Source organism: Rhincodon typus, chromosome 48 (genome assembly GCF_021869965.1).
Source record: "Rhincodon typus isolate 14 chromosome 48, sRhiTyp1.1, whole genome shotgun sequence".
Taxonomy (NCBI): Eukaryota; Metazoa; Chordata; class Chondrichthyes; order Orectolobiformes; family Rhincodontidae; genus Rhincodon; species Rhincodon typus.
The window spans coordinates 7,433,992-7,454,529 of NC_063379.1; the positions used below are offsets into that span (position 1 = coordinate 7,433,992).

The window sequence follows — 20,538 nt, forward strand, 5'->3', positions numbered from 1 at the left end:
TGCAATTTTCCCCCCTCCCTGATGATCCCTACCCAACATTGCAATCTGCCCCCTCCCTGACTGATCACCATCCAACACTGCAATCTGCACCCTCCCTGACTGATCCCTACCAAACACTGCAATCTCTGTCTCATTGACTAATCTCTCCCACAACAGTGCAGAGAGGTGGAGATATTAATATTTATATCTGTCCTTCACATCTTTGACTGCGACATCATTGACAGAGCACCCCATGCTCTCTCTGTCCTGGGAGTGTCTGATGCAGACACTTAGGGGAAGCTTTACTGTGTATCTAAATCCATTCTTGACCTGCTCTGGGAGTATAGATGAGGAAAGTTTAAGGTGTTATGGAGGGGGAATAGCTGAATCCCTCTGATAATTAAACTAAAGCACAAGTCCCAATCAGTTATGGCAAGAGTAGGGGTTCCCATCTAATAATTACCCCGAAACACCCAGACAAGCTTGACTTTCCCCTTGTAATCTGTTAAAAAGTGTGGTTAAACAAAAGAAAATAACTGATCTCCACTTTATAAGAAACAAATAACTATTTATTTAACCCTAAGTACTAACTATTCCCTAACAGAACTAAATTCTGTTGGAATGCCGTGCAAATAAACACAAGTCCCATTTATATAAACCCAATTAATAAGAAAACAATAAATTAAAACTTAATCTCTCCAAGTTCGCACAGACTGTGTCTCTTCCGGAACTCTCTGCCACAAATGCCTTTCATCTGCCAAGTCTGCTGTTTGAAGGGCTTCTCTGCAATTTTGTTGGTGAGGTTTTTCACGTAAACTGTCGTGGTACTTTTGATGGGTCTTTTCAGAGAGCTTATGGAGTTTGTGAGAGCTAGGCTTAAACTTCTTTTCACTGAACCTTGGCTCACTCTTTCGGATGGCAGTCGGCTCTTCCCCAATTTTCAAAAATGCACTCAATACCTATAATGACAAAATAGTATGTCTTACATAGGATTGGTTCGATGTTGTCAACACGATCAGATTTAAATTCAGTTGTCTTTCTGTATCAAGATGTTTTTTAAATTAATTGGCTAAATTCTAACTTTTTACAATATCAAAACAAGACTGCTGTTTTGCCTGCCACCTGGAAGACGTTTTTGATAACACTTGTTTCACTTTTTGATGCTCTCTGTACTGACAACCTCCAGATGCTACTCACAGTCATACATCTTTTAAAAATCTCTAAGCAGAAGTAAAAATCTCACTCCTTGAAGGGACTATGCACTGTTTTCCCTACTTGCATTTTTACCAACAAATTCTGCCTTCCAGTTCACAAATACTTTGCAACTTTTCAACAAAGGGAAGCTTTACTTTGAATACTTTATGTGCTCCAGTATAGTCAGCTGTGAACACTGATATCCTGTGTGATAGTGGTCATGTGAATTTTGATGGGAGGCAGAGTAAATGGAGATTCTTGGTTCCCATTCCTTCTTGTGGAAGAGATAAAGTCTCACCAATAAACATTGAGATGCTTATGGTGTTATCCAGTTCTTTCTAAAAACAAGTTAAATATCTCCAACCAGAATGTTACGAACGAATATGTCCTCCTGGCGTCCCATAATACCAAAACAGTCAAATCACTGTGAACACAATCCAGTACAAATGCAAAATTATGCTGCAGAATCTTGCAGGAAGCCAGCTTGGCATTGGAATGAAGGATCTCTGGCACAGGAACTGTGGCGAGAAGTCCATAAGAACCCGAGAAGAAAGCTGGAAAGCTCACCTCAGCGATTGCTGCCGCCTGTAGCCTCGATGGCTCCTGGCTGGGGTAAGGCAGCTGAGATTGGGTCACTCAGGGAAAACAGACCATGACAGAGCTGGAGCTCTTACACAAAGAACAGGACAGAACATTGCAGGAATACTTCACCCACATGGGACAGTTCCTGTTACACCTGGAAACAGCCCATTCTTGTGAGAGTGGGGCCACTGGGGACCAGGAGGCAGCCTCAGTATACATGAACAAGCCGGAAGGATAATGTAGGGATGTTGGATGTGGCCTGTATGCCTGCAACACAGAGCAATGCACATCAGGCACTAGCAGGAACCATTCGAAGTGCCAGGACCAAACACAATCCCTAGGGAACCAGGTGTCTGCCCACAATGGGATAATGCGTGCCTTCGGGTCCTACCTCCTCAGGGAGATAACAAGATGCCCCACAGTGACACATCCGCACCCGCCTACAGATGGGGACCCCAGCTGCCTTTCTCCCAGGTAATTGCACCTCCCACAAATGAACCCCTAACACAATCCGTGCTCTAACTATGGCCGTACCCGCCACTTCATTCGAGACTACCAGGCACCCAAGATACCCACCTGGCAATGGGAAGTCTGAAAAACGGGGCCAACACACAGAGTACCATCCTGGCAGCAACAGCTGGAGTGAAAATAGGCCGTGGTTTATACATTGAGGATGTCAGGGACGACCCCATAATGGAAATTGCTTTAAGGCTCCCCAGTCCCGAGTGCACAAGCTGCCATGTAGTAGTCAATCAGGAACAGCTCCCGTCGCTGCGAAACATCCATCTACACCCTGGGGGGCAATGTGACCGTCCACACCACATCATGCACACGGGGCATATTTATTCTATCGTGGAGCCGGGGAGGGGAAGGGGTGGGATCCAGGAATGGGTGTCAGTTGGATAATTTGAGAATTTTCTAATGTCATATAGTACACAGTGTCAGATATTAGACCAGCATATTTACAGAAATTATTTCTGTTCTTTTTTTTAGGAAGCACACTGAAGTTGCTGCTCCAAGGTAGTGATGTGCCCTTCTGGAGTGTGTATTTCATATTGTGTATAAGCTTTATAATGACTGCATGTAAAGATGTAGCACGGGCATAAGGGGAAAGGATGTGCCCAGGATGCCCGTGGAATGACCCACCAGACACCGTGGTGTATATAGTTGGGACCCTCTAGGTCCACCCTGCAGAATTGATGACATTCAGGTGTAACCATCAGCTCATGGTGTACAGGAAACCCCATGGAATTTCCACATTGTGTAACAGGAGCGCAGGATCACAGACGATTGGTGGGGTTTCCTGAGAATGGGTGTATGGTAGTGGGGTGCCAAGCACACATCCCAGACAAGGGGTCAGAGTTCAGACAGCAGGGGGAAGCCCCAACAGGGAGCATTTCTTGAGATCAAAATTAAAAACGGCTGAGACCATGAATAAAGACTCTGCTCCCAGTTGGCCCACATAAACCAGGCCCTTGCAATGGTCTCGTCATTAAACTCACAGGGAAAACCTTGTTTGATAACATTCACCACGTGCTAATGACAATCGTAATAGATGTTTCAGGGGTACAGTTACTGGAGTGGTATCCTTTCCCATTAAAATGATAATATTCCCACCAGATCCACAGAATAATGGGAAATAAGAGGGAAATCCCAGATTATCCGTTAACAGATGAAAGAGAAGGGAACTCCTTAATGATCTAGCCACAGCATATTGAGCTGGAGTGTTACTGATTGATAACCTTGACCTGGCTAATTTGGACAATAAACTCAGGATCTTGATCCAACAAGTGAAACGAGCCCTAGAAGGACTGAATACAGACAATCAACAGGAGACCACGGGACAACCAGTGGAAAATCAGGTTAGCCATCACTTAGTGACCATACTGGAGGGTTATGCCAAGATGATTAACCAGGCCAATGTGGCCAAATCAGGGATGATGGTGAGCAGTAAAACTGCACGCTGTGCAGTATCTACAGTAACGGGACGATTGAACAGCTGAAGGAGGACCTCAGGCAGGCTAGCCAAGGGAAAGTCCTGTCCCGGATTAGTTACAAACAACGTGAACATTTGTTCCAGGAGAAGACCCACACGAACATCTCTCGCTGTCGGTCGCTGCAGCTCACCAAGGTCTGGTTTAATGACAGCAGCAAGGACACTCTCAGGGAGGCGTTCGGCTTGGTGCTAGTGATTCCAGTTATCCCGAGTGACAAAGTTGGGATGAGGACTTTTGAAGTCAAAAGTATCGGAATTATATAAATAAGGTATTTGGATGGGTTACCTTGACACCCTCCATATGCTGTCGAGAAAAAGTGGACAATGACAGGGACCACTCTTAAGTAAATGTGAATGAACAGGCCAAAACATCACAAACCATAGCCTATCATACATCGATCTGGCTCCTCGCAGATCATGCTGTGGTTCTAATTGCACTCACCTTGATATATCTCGGGATACCGGTGGTTATGATTGCAGGCTGCAAAAGGTAGATATCCCAACAGATGGGTACGATCACTATGAATAATGCCGTGACACACACGCAGGGGCTGTAAAATAGATGGAATTCCTAGATTATCACTTCATTTTTAGTCATTTGCAGGATATGAGTGTCGCTGGCTGGCCAGAATGTATTGCCCGTCCCTAGTTGCCATGGAGAATGTGGTGGTGAGCAGCCTTCTTGAACCGCTGCAGTTCGTGCGCTGTACATAGATCCACAACGCTGTTAGGGAAGGAATTTAGAATTTGGAATCAGCAGGTCTCACTCACTTGTTTTTATTCTGATCACTGACTGACATACAGGCACAACAATATTTGGATTATCAGAACGGGATAACATTTGTAGAAATAATTATATCACTTCTCAGACGTATGATGATCATTCAAACCTATGTACACAGGGCATTCACACAAATAGATAAGGTCACCTGACAACAAACAAAACAAACTTTTATAATTAAGTTTGACCTTCACTTACAAGAGCTCCTATCTGTTCAGAAGGGGAGAAATGTAGCAGCCTCTGGTTGCTAAAACACAGATAGGTGGTCAACTTAGCCAAACAGCAAGTGATGCTGGGAATATTGGTCAAGTAAAAAACTCAACTCACAAAGCCCACACACCAAACACAGTGCAAAAACAGCAGCCAGGTGGTAATGACATCAGCATAATGTAAAAGGCAACAGTTATCCTGGACAGACATATAACCAACAACTTGATCACCAAGCGAAGGAGGGCCCAGACTGAGAGGCACCGGGTCCTAATACACTAAAGAAAAAAACAGTACCAAGCCATCCAAGATTGATAATGTTTAAAATTATTAACTGATTCCCCTAATTTGCCAGAACTATGGACATTTCAGAAAACTACCCAAAAAGGTACAAAAACAGGGTTCACATGTAGACAGATTTCCTGAATCTTCAGGGAGCTTTCTAAGGAGACCAACATGGCAAGAGGCAGAGACCAGCTGACCATCCAGAGAGAGAGAGGAAAGGAGAAAGCAGCTTCACAGATCCAGAGACAGAACCAGAGAGAGAGAGTGACTGTGAAAATCTACAAGAGACTCGGGAATTATTGTAAGCTTAAAGGGCCAAACAGGTTTACAGATAGTATGTCTATAATTAAAGGGTATTGTAATATTTTCCTGATTAAAATAATGCACTGCTTATGTCGGCTGGTGTTCATACTGATTTGACCACTTCAGTATTGTATGACACCTGGCCGTACCATTCTGGTTGGAGTTGTCAAACTTGTTTTAAGGAGGAACGAGACATCACCTTCATCTCTGGATTTATCTCATGAACCTCCTTTGTATTGTCTCCAATGCAATTATATGCATTCTTAAATGAGGGGACCAAAATTGTTTGCAGTACACCAGCTGAGGTCGCACTAACGCCTTCTACACTTGCTGCAACACCTCCCTGATTTTATACTGTATTCCTTTTGGAATAAATGTCAAAATTCCAGCTGCTGTCCTGTTCAGCCGCTGTAGCTGCAATGCTAGATGATGTCAGTGATGTATAAGGATGGACAGTGACAATGAGGGTGAGGTCAGTGATGTATCTGATGGTTAATGACAATAAAAGTGAGGTCAGTGATGTCTCCATTTTTGGAAGCCTATCTTCATTACTGAACCCCCTTTCCTCAGGAATGACAATATGTTCTGCTCACTTGGTCATAGAGTCATACAGCCGTCCAGCACAGAAACAGACCCTTCAGTCCAACTCATCCATGCCGACTAGATATCTGAATTAACCTAGTTCCATTTGCCAGCATTTGGCTCACATTCTTCTAACCCATTCCTCTTGATATACCCATCCTGATGCCTTCCGAATGTTGTAATTGTACCAGGGTCCAAAACTTCTTCAGGCAGCTCATTCCATACATGCACCACCAACATTTGCATAAAACGTTTTCCCCTGAGATCCCTTTCAAACCTTTCCCCTCTCACTTAAAGTTATGCCCTCAAGTTTTGGACTCACCCCAGGGAAAAGACCCTGTCTATTTACCCTTTCCATGCCCCTCATGATTTTATAAACCTCTATAATGTTTCCTCTCAGCCTCCAATGCTCCAGGGAAAATAGACCCAGGCTATTCAGCTTCTCCTTATAGCTCAAAACCTCCAACCCTGGTAACATCCTTGTAACATCTTTTCTGAACCCTATCGATTTTCACATTATGCTTCCAATGACGGAGAGACCAGAATTGCATGCAGTATTCCTTCATGTGACTGTGTTCTTCACTATCCTTGCTTTCATTGGCATCCCTAGTATGGCATTATTACAATTGAACTTGTTTCAATCTGCTGCTGATCTGCTCTTTGGTTTCAGCTTTTGAAGAATAACACCTAGGGCTCACTGAGTGGTCAGCCTTATCCAGACACTGGAACAGTGATAGCAATTCACTGAGGAACGATCTCGGTACAATTCTCCAATGACAGAGACCCCCAACTTCACTGCTGCTGCAGCATTTTCTGATCTCAGTGTTCTGTCATCTGTTCTGGTTTCATACTGTTTGAAGGTATGAAGACAGATCACGCAAGTTAGTTCTGAAGAAGGGTCACTGGACCCGAAACATTAACAGATGCAGCCAGCCTTGGTGGGCAATTTCTGTTTTTGTTATATAAATGAGGCCTGTTTTCGCTAGAATTTCAAATGCTAAGGAATGATCTAAGTGAAGACAAGAAAAAGACAGACTAGATAAAGATAAACTATTTCCATTGGTTGGGGTTTCTAGAACAAGTTAGCAGACTCTGAGAATGAAGTCCAGAGTGATCAGAGGAAATGTCAGGAAGCACTTCTACACACAAAAGGTTGGAGAGGTTTGGAACTCTCTTCCACAAACGGCAATGGATACTGGATCTGTTCATCAGTTAAAATGTAAGTTTCTTATTGTTAAGCAAAGGAATTGAAGGATGTGCATGCCATTTTGATTTGTAAAGCTTCATTTAACTACCAGCCCTTCTGGAAATTCTCTCCTCCTCACCATCTCTGGTCAGGGAATTCAAGCCTTGACAGATTGCCCTCCTGATCCCTGCACATTGAGACGTTTGTCATATACAGATGTGTAGATTTACAGTGTAACTATCACAGCAGTCCTAACACTCACATGTTGTCAGTAAGGGAACCCTGCATGCTCTGTTATGCTGCATTTGGGTAAGACACATGGAGTAGTCTTGTTTGAAATCTTACATAGGTTCTGATGACCTGTTTCCTGGTCCTGTTGTGGCTCTGATCAGGATTTGGTCGAATGCTAAGTGCAGGGGATGACCTAATCCAAGGAGAAGGGGAGAGTTTGGTTTGTTGACAGTCCAACTGCCAGTCCTATCACTGAGTTGGGAGTGTGGTTTCTAATGGGGTTCTGCACCTGTCAGAGTTGGAGCTGAGAAATGTAAGAACCTAATACAGTCATTCAGTTAGTTACCTTGCCACCAAACAAAATCACAGACTTCCTTCCGCTCTCCCAGAAGGGGGAGTGAGCTCTGTTCCCGTCCAAACACCATAATCTCTGGAATGACTGGGTTGGAGAACAATCTGAGGTGGGTGTGAAAGTCTTCAAATCCAAACTCACTCAATCCGAACCACTTCCACTCACACAGTGCACCAGTTTTTGGTGGTAAATTCTGGCATTCAAGGAATCGATCCTGATGATTACTCACCTTTTCTACGTCACTTCAGTACAGTTGATTACATGCTGCAGATCCTAAGTTGTTGCACAAATACATTTGTTTAGGCAGCAACATTGTCTAGGTTCAGAGTGAAGATCAGTAATGCAGTAAAACACCTGGTTACATGAATTCCTTGTGCTATGAATAAACAAACCTCATCCGTGAAACCCACATGAGAAACCTAGGATTTCCAGAAAATGAAACTTTTTTATTCACTCCTGAGACATAGACATCATTGACTGGGTCAGCATTTATTAACCATCCCTAGTTACTCCTTGAGATGGTGGTGGTGAGCTGCTTTCTTGAACCGGTGCAGTCCATGTGCTGTCGGTAAACCCACAATGCTGTTAGGGAGGGAATTCCAGGATTTTGACCCAGCGACAATGAAGGAATGATGACATATGTCCATTTCAGGATGGTGAGTGTTTCGGAGGGGAACTTGTTAGGGGTAGCGTACCCATGTACCTGCTGCCCTTGTCCTTCTAGATGGAAGTGGCTGTGGGTTTGGAAGGTGCTGTCTGAGGATCTTTGGTGAATTTCTGCAGTGCATCTTGTACACACTGCTGCTACTGAGTATCAGTGATGGCAGGAGTGGATGTTTGTGGATTTGGTGCCAATCAAGCGGCTGCTTTGTACTGAATGTTGTTGGTGTTGGAGCTGCACCCATCCAGGCAAGTGGGGAGTATTCCATCACACTCCTGACAGAGACTCCTTATCCCAGTGCAGGGAGAAAGTTGAGCTGGGAACCTGTGGATTCCCCATCATAGCACAATCCAAAGAAATTGTCCAGGGAAATGGAATTTCCAACTGGGTAAGTCCTATCAGTTTGGAACCCGCTGTAAGTCTCCAACAAAATTAAATCCTTTGCAGGATTCTGATGAAATTGAATAGAATAGTTCATTAGAAAATGCTCCAGTATTAAATACATGGTCTCACTCCTCAGTAACAATTTGACAGTCCCCATAATAATGTCACAAACAGCTAACTATGAGGAGTTTCAATGTGTAAAATTGTGGCAGGCAATTACATTACATGACAATTACTTTGCCTCCACGGGAGGTGATGGCCTAGTGGTATTATTACTGGACTGTTAATCCACAGACTCAGATAATGTTCTGGGGATCCAGGTTCAAATCCTGCCATGGCAGACAGTGGAATTTGAATTTAATAAAAAGTATCTGGAATTAAGACTCTAATGATGACAATGAATCCATTGTTGATTGTCAAGAAGAACCCACTAGTTCACTAATGCCCTTTAAAATAAGAGACTGTCACCATTACCTGGCCTGGCCCACATATGACTCCAGATGAGACTGACTCTGAACTGCCCTCTGGGCAAATAGGAATGGGCAATTAATGTTGCCCTCACAAGCAATGCTCTCATCCTGTTAATGAATAAATAAAATTATCAGCACCCATCCACCAAACAAATGATAACAAATGGCTTGGTTCCCTACTTTTCAGCATCAAGCTCCCTAATTCCAATGGTATGCTACACCAATGCAGTCTAATCAGAAATTTCCTGTCATGGGGAACAGAGTCAAAATATTGCAACCAAGGTCCCTTGTGCTAAAAGTGATACAATGTCACCAGCTGCTGGCCTCCACACGACACTGCATATTTGGGTTGGCGAGGCTGAAAACCGTCAAAGATCCAATCAGAGCGAGAGACACGTGTCCCAGTTGACACTTCGCGTTCTAATAGACGCAATTGCGATTGACAGATTCGTTAACCAATCGGAGCTGGGCAGCGTGCTAAGGCCCGCCCTGAGGGCTCACGCGCAGTCTCGAGGTGCGGCCGTTTAACCGAGTCTGCGCGATCTCGCGGTGGGGGCGAGGATTTGGGGATTTGGGGATTTGGGGATTTGGAGTCTTGGAACAAGAGTTTATTTTAAAGTCTTTCCAGTGAGGGTGAGAAAACAGCTTTGATAGTCATCATCAAACTGTTAATGATATATTGAGGAGGAAACCTTTGTTATCCATGTCCCTGTACAAATGGTGTTGGCACTCGGGGTTAACAGGACACCAGGATGAGATACATCCAAGGATTTTGAGTGAAGTGAGAGGAGAAATTGTGGGGGAGCTGGCCATAATGTTACAGTCTTCCCTGGACTTGGAGGAGGTGCCCGGAGACTGGAAGATTGACAAAGTTATGGGCTTGTTTTAAAAAGGTCAATCCTAGTATTTACAGCCTCGTCAGTTTAACTCTGGTGGAGGGGAAGCTTCTGGCAACGAGTATTTAGGATAAAGCTAGGAGTCACGTGGAAAAAAGTGGGTTAATCCGGAAAAGTCAAGCGGAAATTTTGTATAACTAACTTGCTGAAGATTTTTGAATTAATGGAAAGGGTCGATGAGGTCAATGTTATTCATGTGATTGACATGGATTTCTGGAAGATACCACACAACAGACTTGTGAGGAAGGTGATTGGTCATGGTACAAGAGGCAGTGAAACATGGATACAACATTGAGTGGTAGGAAAGGGAGAGTAATGGTCAATGGATATTTTTCTGGCAAGAGGAAGATTGGAGTGGAGTTCCTGGGAGTCAACACTGGAACCAGCATGTTCCAGTAACAAGGAAGGATAAGGATGGCAAGGTAAGGGGCCCTTGGATAATGAGGGAGGTTGTGAAATTCATCAAAAGGTAAAAAGAAGCATACGTAAGGTTTAGGCAGCTAAAATCAGACAGGGCCCATGTGGAATATAAAGGGACCAGGAAAAAACTCAGGTAGGGAATTAGGAGAACCAGAAAGTGCCATGAAATGACCTTGCCAATTAGGATTCAAGAGAAACCCAAAGCATTCTATACATACATTAAAAATAAGGGGATAACTAGGGAGAGGATCGGGCCATTCAAGGATAAAGGAGGGAACTTGAGCTTGCAGGCAGAAGATGTGAGTGAGATCCCAAATGAGTACTCTGCATCAGTATTCATGGAGGAGGAGGGATATGGAGGATAATGAGATTAGTGTGGAGCATGCAAATATGCTAGTGCATTTGAGATCAAAAAGGAAGTGGTGGTGAATCTGTTGAAGAGTATTAAGATGGATAAGTCTCCAGGGCTTGATGGTATCTAGCCCAGGTTATCGAGAGAGGCAAGAGAGGAGATTGCTGGGGCCTTGACCAAGATCTTTGTATCCTCGCTAGCCATTGGAGAGATCCTAGAAGACTGGCAAATAGCTAGTGTTCCTCTGTTACAGTATTGCTTTCTGTTCTGGTCGCCATGTTAGAAGAAGAATGTGGAGGCTTTGGAAAGGGTGCAGAAGAGGTTTACCAGGATGCTGCCTGGATTAGAGGGTATGATCTATAAGGAGAGGCTTGAAAAAACTTGGGCTGTTTTCTCTGGAGCAGCAGAAGCTGAGGGGAGACTTGTTAGAAGTCTACCAAACTGTGATAGGGCTGACAGTGAGAATATTTTTCCCAGAATTGACACATGTAATACTAGGGGGTGTACACTTAACGTGAGAAGGGTAAAGTTCAAAGATGATGTGAGGGACAAGTTGTTGGGAGTAGTGGTGGAAGCAGGTATAGTAGGACCATTTAAGAGATTGTTAGATAAACACATGAATATGCAAGGAATGGACGGATATGTACCAAGGGCAGGCAGAAGGGATTAGTTCAATTTGGCGTCATGTTCAGCACAAAACTGTGGGCCAAAGGACCTGTTCCTGTGCTGTACTGTTCTGTGTTTTATGATCAGACAATGTTTGACCCGGGAGCCAACTTCCATCAGATGCATTGTGCAGTTTAGTGTCTGTCATTTCATTTCAGTTGCTAAGGTGGCACTGTTGCAGCACAGTGGTACTGCATGTCTCACTTAAAACAGAAAAGAAAAAAACATTAACACGGTTAATGGTAGGGCCCTGGGGATTGGGGCGCAGGTACACAGTTCCTTGAAAGTGGCTGACTGCCTAGTGAAGAAAGCATTTTGGTGTGCTTGCCTTTGTTGTTCAGAGCATTGAGTACAGGAATTGGGATGTCATGTTACAGCTGTATAAGACAGTGCTAAGGCCACATGTCGAGTACTGCACGCAATTTTGGTCGATAGGACGTTATCAAATTGGAAGGGTGCAAAAAGATTTACCAGGAAAGCACAGAGACTAGAAGGTTTAAGTTATAAGGAGAAGCTTGATTGAATGTTAGAGGCTGAAGGGTAAATTTATAGAGGTTTATAAAATCATGAAGCACATAGATTAAGTGATAGCCAAGGCCTTTTCCCAGGGTAAAAGGGATGTGAGGGGGATCTTTTTCACATTGAAGGGTGGTGTATATATGGAACGAGCTGTCAGTGAAAGTGTTGGAAGTGGGTACAATTAAAACATTTAAAAGACATTTGGACTGGGACGTGGATAGGAAAAATTAGTGGGGTATGGTCCAAATGCTGGCAACTGGGACTACTTCAGTTTGGGAAACCTGGTTGGAAGGGATAAGTTGGATCTGTTTCCGTGCTGTATGACTCGGAGATCAGACAGTGTGTGACCTGGGCAGGGGAACATGACTTGCTGGATTTCAACATCTTTGTCACATCTGTTGTGGTGTGTTAATTGTAATATGTGGGAAATATTCAGTTCTAGAGCTAATAGTAGTTGCATTGACATGGAGGAAGATTTAACAGGTAACTTAATGTTTTCAAAAGTCGTTTTTATAAATTACAGAACATCTTCATTTGGGAAGGTGTGACACTGGCATGGTTAACGGTTTGAATAGGAGAGAAAATTTGATATCTTCAAGAACAGTGGGAATGGACATAGGTATTTTCATAGGATCCTTTGAAATATCATTTCTGTCCTGGATAAAACATTCCTGAACTTAAGCAAGAACTTTACATAGGAAGAGGAAAGAGGCTAGGGGCTGAGAATAATGAAGAAAGAAAGTGACCTTTTAAAATAGGTTTGTTCATCAGGTGGCCCAATGGCTGAAATGAGGTCTTGCCAAAGTGTCTTCTTTATTTTTTATGAACTTGTTTGAAAATGTTATAGCACACCTCTGTAGCCATCACTTTCTTAGGTGAGTCTGGGAAGATGGGCCTTCTGGCCCAGAGGTAGAGACCCTGACCTCTGTGCCACTAGACCTCAGGTCTAAGTTACTAATTAATTGACCTGTCCATTCTCAAAGTGTCATAAACAGCCTGTGAGTCATTCCAAATACAGGTGAAAGATTCTGCAAGGTGATGCTTCTTCACTCAGCAGTTTCTCACCCATGAGAAAAAGCCTTAGAGTGGAAAAGCATCAACTCTATACCTCCCTACCTTCGTTCAGTGTGAGACAAGGATACAAGGATTGGCACTGGTTGAGGCTGCAGGTCATGAAGGTGAGTCTGGTGGAATATTGTAAGGGCCAGGATGTCAACTGGGTAGGCAACAAGACGAAGCTGGGATTTGGCGAGCAGGGGCAAGGGGTCGCTGCAAGGCAGTGAGTGCCTGAGTGTGATTCCCTATGTACAGGTACTAGCCCTCCTGAGGAACAGCTATCGATATGGTGGAGTGGGCTTTTTGAGTCACCGGAGAGGAGGGCAACTCGATTCATTTGTTTTGATTTATTGTCATGTGTACCTAACTACAGTGAAAAGCTATGTTTATGAGCAGTACAGGCAGATTATAGTAAGCATCATAGGGTATAAAAAAAAATTTGGACAGAGTAAGGCATACAGCTTACACCACGCAGGACCTACACTAGACACGATCAAACATGTAAATGGCATTTATTTGGAATTTGGCAACACAGTCGTAGGTGTACAGGTAGTACAGTAGGTGGTTGAGGATGCATCCTTGGGGGGGCTCCAGTGTTGAGTGTTATCGTGAAGGAGGTGTAGTTGTTTATATTCACTGATTGGAGGAAGAGGTTGGAGGCATGTTAGAGCACAGGAATTGGAGTGAGAGTGGTGGGTGAAAGGAAAGTTCAGGAGTCGCAGAGGAAGCAATTGAGAACTCAAGTCACTGTAAGTTAGCTTTTTGTGTTCATGACAAAGTTACTGTTTAGTTATGATGCATCGAGAAGAAAAATGTATGATCTGTGCCAATTGACAGTAGTTTACTAATCTTGGAGAATAAATATACTCATGATTTATAGTGTATTGATATGTATAGTTTGTGGCAACAGTCTTCTGTTCAAGTGTTGGGTAGCTCTTCCTCTTGGTGTTTCTCCATCCTCTTGGCTTCTAAAGAAAGCAGCTGCTTGGTGAGGACTGCTCCAGATAACTAAGCACTAATTGACTGAGCAACAGCAATCTCATTCCAGGTTTTCATGGTGTGCGATGTGGAGGGGATCTTGCAGGTGGTTCCATGTGTCTGAAGATCGAGGTTGTAGGTTTGGATGGTGCTTTCTATGGAGTTATTGCAGTGATTCTTTTCAATGGCACACACTGCTGCAACTGGGTGTTTGTGGTGAAGGGAGTGAATTTTCAATGCGGTGGATGGGATGCAAAATGGGATGCTGATTTGACCTGTCAGATGTCAGGCATTTTAAGTGCTGCTTATCCAATCAAGTTGGAAATTATTTCATCATATTCCTGACTTGTAGGTGATGGATGCTTTCTACATCTACTGTCTGTCCCATTTAAGACCATTGTAACTTTCTGAGAATGTTGCTCATTCTTCTAGTCTCCAGAGAAAACAGGCCCAGTCTCCTTGATCTCTCATTTATTGGAGGTCCCAACAACCCAGCAAACAGTTTCGTGAAACTCCCTCTGAGGAAAGTATGTCCTTCCTTAGGTCAGAGAACCAGAAATGCACACAATACTCGATGCAAGGTGTCACTATACAAAGAAAGCAAGACTGCCATGCTGAACAGCTAATATATGACTTGCCTTCTGAATTGCTTCTGCACTTGCATGCTAACATTTGGTGACTTGTCAACAGGAATACCTAGGTCCTTTTGGACTGCAACACTTACTGTTTATGAAATGCTCTGCACCGTCAGACCTCCAACCAAAGGGGATGACCGCATACTTACCCACATTATATTCCATCCACCAGGCTCTTGTCTACTCACTCACCCCCAAGTCCTCTTGAAGCCTCTTTGTACCCTCCTCAATATTTGCAATACCACTAAGTTTTATGTCATTTGCAAATTTGGAAATATTACAATCGGTCCCCGCATCCAAATCGTTGTGAAAAGTAGGGGCCCAAGCACTGATCCTTCTGGTCACAGCTTGACAACCTGAGAATGACTCAGACGTGATCTTACTAAATGGCGGCACTGCTTGAAGGACGGATTGATCTACTCCTCCTTGTTCATATCTACTACTACCTTACTAGGACTATGTGTTGATTTACAGATGCCCAGAATACAGAGTGGGTGGTTAGTATTAATGATCCAAGGGAAAGCATCATCAAGATTGAAATCTTCATGTTGGGTACAGATTAAAATCAGCCAATCATTGAAACATTTCTTGATCATTGTCCACTTTTCAAGTGTTTTCTGATAACCGATTCAATTGCTGTACACAAGTTGATTGAAGCTGTAAACAAACTCTGCAACAATTTAGTCGGTAAGTAAATACCAAATCATGAAATGATATTGAGAAAGACGAAGAGTTTCCAGCTGGTTGATCGATACACGGAGTTAACACTCGTCTTTCATGTACGAGATTGGACATTTGTAGAAGATGAACTGTTTGCAAGACACCTCTCTCCATGAGTGGAGAGAGAAAATTCTCCACAGAGAATCATAAAACATACAAACTGATCAGTTGTTCCAAAGCAGTTTCTTTTTCCCCCAGAGAAATTCCACAGAGAATCGGAAAAAATACATACTGATCAGTTGCTCCAAAACAGTCTTTTCCCCCAGAGAAATTCCACATCTGGGAGTACGGTAGCAGTGACTGGAGGACCAGGGATTGGAAAAACAACAATAGTATGTTGTCCCGATGGCCTAAACATGCAATTCACCAGTTTCAAAATCTCCACACCCCCCCCCCCCCCCCCTCCCCCCATTCCCCTGGCCTCATCCCATGGCCAACCCTCCCTCTCATCCCCGCCTCCTTGACCTGATACAACCTATTCATCTTCAATCCCACTTATGTGCCCCACCCATCCCACTGACCAATCCTCACCACTCCCTACCTGCACTCACCTATCACCATCCCACCTACCTTCCCCAGCCCCAGCCCTCCTCTCTGTTTATTCCCCAGTTCCCTCTACCCATTTCTGAAGAAGGGTCCCGACCCAAAACATCAACTTTCCTGCTCCTGTGATGCTGCCTGGTCTACTGTGTTTCTCCAGCTCCACACTGTGTTGTCTCTGACTCCAGCATGTGCAGTTCTTGCCATCTGAGTGATTTACAACGCCACTGTGAAGTCTCTTCCAAGGATACCCACTTTGAAGAAGTTGTCCTTCTCCCTCCTCTCTGCCACAGCAACCCTCCGGTAACTTCCTCTGCCCTGAAACTCTTCAACCACGTACTGAAGCAAACCCGGTACTACAGCCACGTCTCCTTTCTTAGTACCTGCCTACGTAACCGGATCATCCCCAGTGGACTCAAAACAGCATTCAGGCCTTCCCAATTTGTCCTAACCAAGACAACCTCTATCTACAGAGCATCCAAAGCTTTGAAAAACAGTTTTCTCTGTGGATCCTCAAGTACAAGCTCTCAGCAATGCGCCGGCATCTTCTGGCACTACAGTCAACCTTACCCCAGCTCAGATTCCCCCCTTACCCAGACCTGCAAAGGACCTCTTCTGTTTTTCATTCTGCGCAGGATCCACACCCTCAACCAATGCTTTTTCTCCACCCTATTTGACTTTTAAAAACCGTAAGTACACTGAACTTGCTTGTGCTTACCACCAAACACAGGCCTCTTCCACTACCTCCTCCCTGACCTCCAATATCCTCACAATATCCAGGGCATCCCTCTTAATGTGCCCGGTGCCACTGGCCAAGTGATTACTTCTGTCACTACTGATGCTACCAACCTCATCCTTTCCGACGCAGTTCACGTCACTTATGCTGCTGCCGACCATACTGCTGCTGCTAAGGCCACTTCCAACATGGACTATGACACTGCTGATGCCAATGATGTCACTGACTCCACCCCCACATCCAGCTCTAGCTCTACAACCAACTCTACACCTAGCCCCAGCCCCAAACCTGGGCGGGTCTTCACCATCCCCTCCCAGACCTCACTCACTGAGGATGAACAGTCAGTCCTCAGCATCGGACTCATCTTCATTTCCTTGCACCCAAACATCAATGAATTCCATTCACGACTGGATGTCGAACTCTTTTACCACCACCTGTGTGCCTATTTCTTCAACTGAGAGTTTAACCCACCTTCTACACACCCCTTCTCCCACCTCCAACAAACCTCATCCTCCTAGTCACCACCCCAAGGCCTCCTACCCTCCCTTGACCTCTTCATTTCCAACTGCCGTCGCAACATCGGTTGCCTCAATCTCTCCACCCCTTTCCCTCACTATAATCTCTCCTCCATGGAGCCCTCTGTTCCCTTTTGTTGCAACTGTAACATCAAACCCACAGATAAGAGTGGTGCAGTAGTGGTATGGCGCACTGACCTTTGCATAGCCGAGGTCCAGCACCAACTCACCTCCTCCTTCCCGCCTCCTCGATTATGGCCCCACCCCTGACCACCAAACCATTCTGTCTCAGACTGCTCATAACCTCATCACCTCAGGTGACCTCCCACCCACAGCCTCCAACCTCATCATTCCCCAACCCTGTACTGCCCGTTTCTGTCTCCTTCCCACAATCCACAAACCTGACTGCCCTGGCTGACCCATTGACTCTGCCTGCTCCTGCCCTCTAAATTCATCTCTGCTTACTTTTTTTCCCGCCCCCACCCCGGTCCAGAAGTTCCCCATCTATGCCTGGGACACCACCCACACCCTCCACCTCCTCTGAGACTTGCAATTCCCTGGCCCCCAATGCCTCATCTTCACGATGGACATCCAATCCCTTTATATTTGTATCCCCCACACAGATGGCCTAAAAGCCCTCCGCATTTTCCTTTCCTGCAGGCCCAACAAGTCCCCCTCCACCAACACCCTCATCCACTTAACAGAACTTGTCCATAGCCTGAACAACTTCTCCTTTAACTCCTCCCACTTCCTACAGACTAAGGGTGTGGCCATGGGCACAAGCATAGGCCATAGCTATGCCTGCCCCTTCATAGGATACATGGAACAGTCCCTTTTCTGTTGTTAGACTGGCACTAACCCCGACCTCTTCCTCCGCTACATCAATTACTGTATTAGCGCTGCCTCGTGCACCCACGAGAGGCTTGAACAATTCATCAACTTTACTAACACCTTTTCCCCCCAACCTCAAATTCACCTGGACCAGCTCCAATATCTCCCTCTCCTTCCTGGACCTCTCCGTCTCCATCTCTGGTGACCGCCTCGAAACTGACAGCTATTTCGAGCCCACAACTCCCACAGCTATCTGGACTACACCTCCTCTTACCTACCCTCCTGCACAAATGCAATCCCCTACTCCCATATCCTCCACCTCTGCTGCTGGTGCTCCCAGATGGGGCGTTCCACTTCCTCATGTCCCAGGTGTCCTCCTATTTCAAGGACAGTAACTCCTACCACCACCCACGCGATCAAAAATGCCCTCAGCCGCATCTCTTGCATTTCCTGCACTTCTGCTCTCACATCCCCTTCTCCCACCAAAAATAAAGAAAGAATCCCACTTGTCCTCACATGTCACCCCACCAACCTCTGCATCCAGCATATCATTCTTCACCACTTCCGCCACCTACAATCCAACCCCATAAACAAAGCGCTATTTCTATCCCCACCCCTACCTGCCTTTCGTAGGACCGCACTCTCTGCAACTCCCCTGTGTGCTCCACACACCCCATTAACACCACTACACCCAGCACCTTTCCCATCAACTGCAGGAAGTACTACACCTGCCCCTACACCTCCCTGCTCAACTGCATTCAAGGCCCAAAACAAACCTTTCATATGAGACATCTGCATATCTGTCAACTTGATCTACTGTATCCACTGCTGCCGATGTGGCCTTACATCAGTCAGACCAAACGTAGACTCAGGGACCATTTCGTAGAGTATCTGGGCTCTGTACGCAACAAATGACAACACCTTCCAGTCGCTAACAATTTTAACTGCCCATCCCATTCCATGGGTGATGTGTCCATCCTGGGCCTCCTCCAGTGTCACAATGACACCACCTGCAAACTGGAAGAGCAACACTTATATTCCGCCTTGAGAGCCTATGGCCCGATGGCCTAAACATGGAATTTACCAGTTTTAAAATCTCCCCATCCTGGCCTCATCCCATGTCCAACCCTCCCCTCATCCCTGCCTCCTTGACATGATACAACCTGTCCATCTTCTCTTCCCTCCCCCCACCCATCATACTGACCAATCCCCACCACTTCCTTCCAGCACTCATCGATCACCATTGCACCTACCAACCCCAATCCCACCCCTCCTCTGTCTATTTATTTCCCAGCTCCCTTCCACTTCCCCATTTCTGAAGAAGGGTCCCAACCTAAAATGTCAACTTTCTTGCTCGTCAGATGCTGTCTGGCCTGCTGTGTTCTTCCAGTTCCACACTGTGACTCTGATTCCAGCATCTGCAGTTCTTGCTATCTCTGAATGTTACAAAAGATTGTTTATGACTGGGAAAATATACCCACAATTTCAATATTAACTGTAGAATAAACCTGAGGAGCCTGATTCTGTATCGGTATCCTTTGGGAATGTTCCAGGCAAGGTCTGGAAAAACCTAAAGGCTTTACTCTTTATGTGCAATGGTTTGGATAAATTCAGGGAGAGGTTTGATTTTTCTGACAATTTGAGAAATGCAGAACCTCAGTTTGTGTGCAGTGATCCTGAATGCTCGTGTGAAGTGTCTGACATTATGTACAGTTTAATCCAGCACAAGCTGCTCCCAGGATGTTCAGAGCTCGTGACCAGCTGCCCCACTGCATTCCATTTATTGGAAAAGGCTGAGATCAGTGTTTGGGCTGAAATTCTGGGATTTGTTGGTGATGCACAGAAGGTATATTTCAGCAAGTTTTTTTGAAGATTGGATGGTGGCAGCAGCTGTTTTCAAACACATGAAGGAGAACGAGATCCTGTACACCAAATGCTACAACCCTTTGTACTGGTGGATCCTCTGTGTGTCACTGGGTCCCTTTTTCACTGAAAGAGATGGAACAGCAGCAAGTTCCTAAGACCGTCACCCAACTCTATTCGTACTATGTTTACAACATTCTAAAAAGCCATTGCTGAATGATTTAAAAACTCCTGTGTTATGTTACCAAAGCTTTGTGAGATGGCCTTTGTAGGAGTCTCGGAGAAGAAGATTGTGTTTAGAAATGGAGACTTGATGCAGTACAGTCTGCAGCCCTTCCAGTTCCTGTCTGGATACATGATGGAACTTTTGGAGAGAGATGTGGTTTACACATTGCTACATTTCACCATCCAAGAGTTTTTGGCTGCACTTGCACAATTCCTGACTGCAGATCCTGTGGATATCCAGATTCTCAAGGAGCTATCTCAGTGAGGAAGATGGTTGGTTTGAGGTATTTCTCCATTGTGTTGCTGCTCCCCACCCCCCAGGCTGCTCAACAGCTGAAAAACAGGCCCAGAAAGTTCTTCCATTAATCAACCTGTCAATTGATTGATGGGGTA

General features: G+C 45.0%; 1 pseudogene; it reads right to left on the reverse strand.

The window, feature by feature from the left end:
- Positions 1–20,538, reverse strand: part of LOC125488027 — a 297,359-nt pseudogene that overhangs the window by 72,566 nt on the left and 204,255 nt on the right.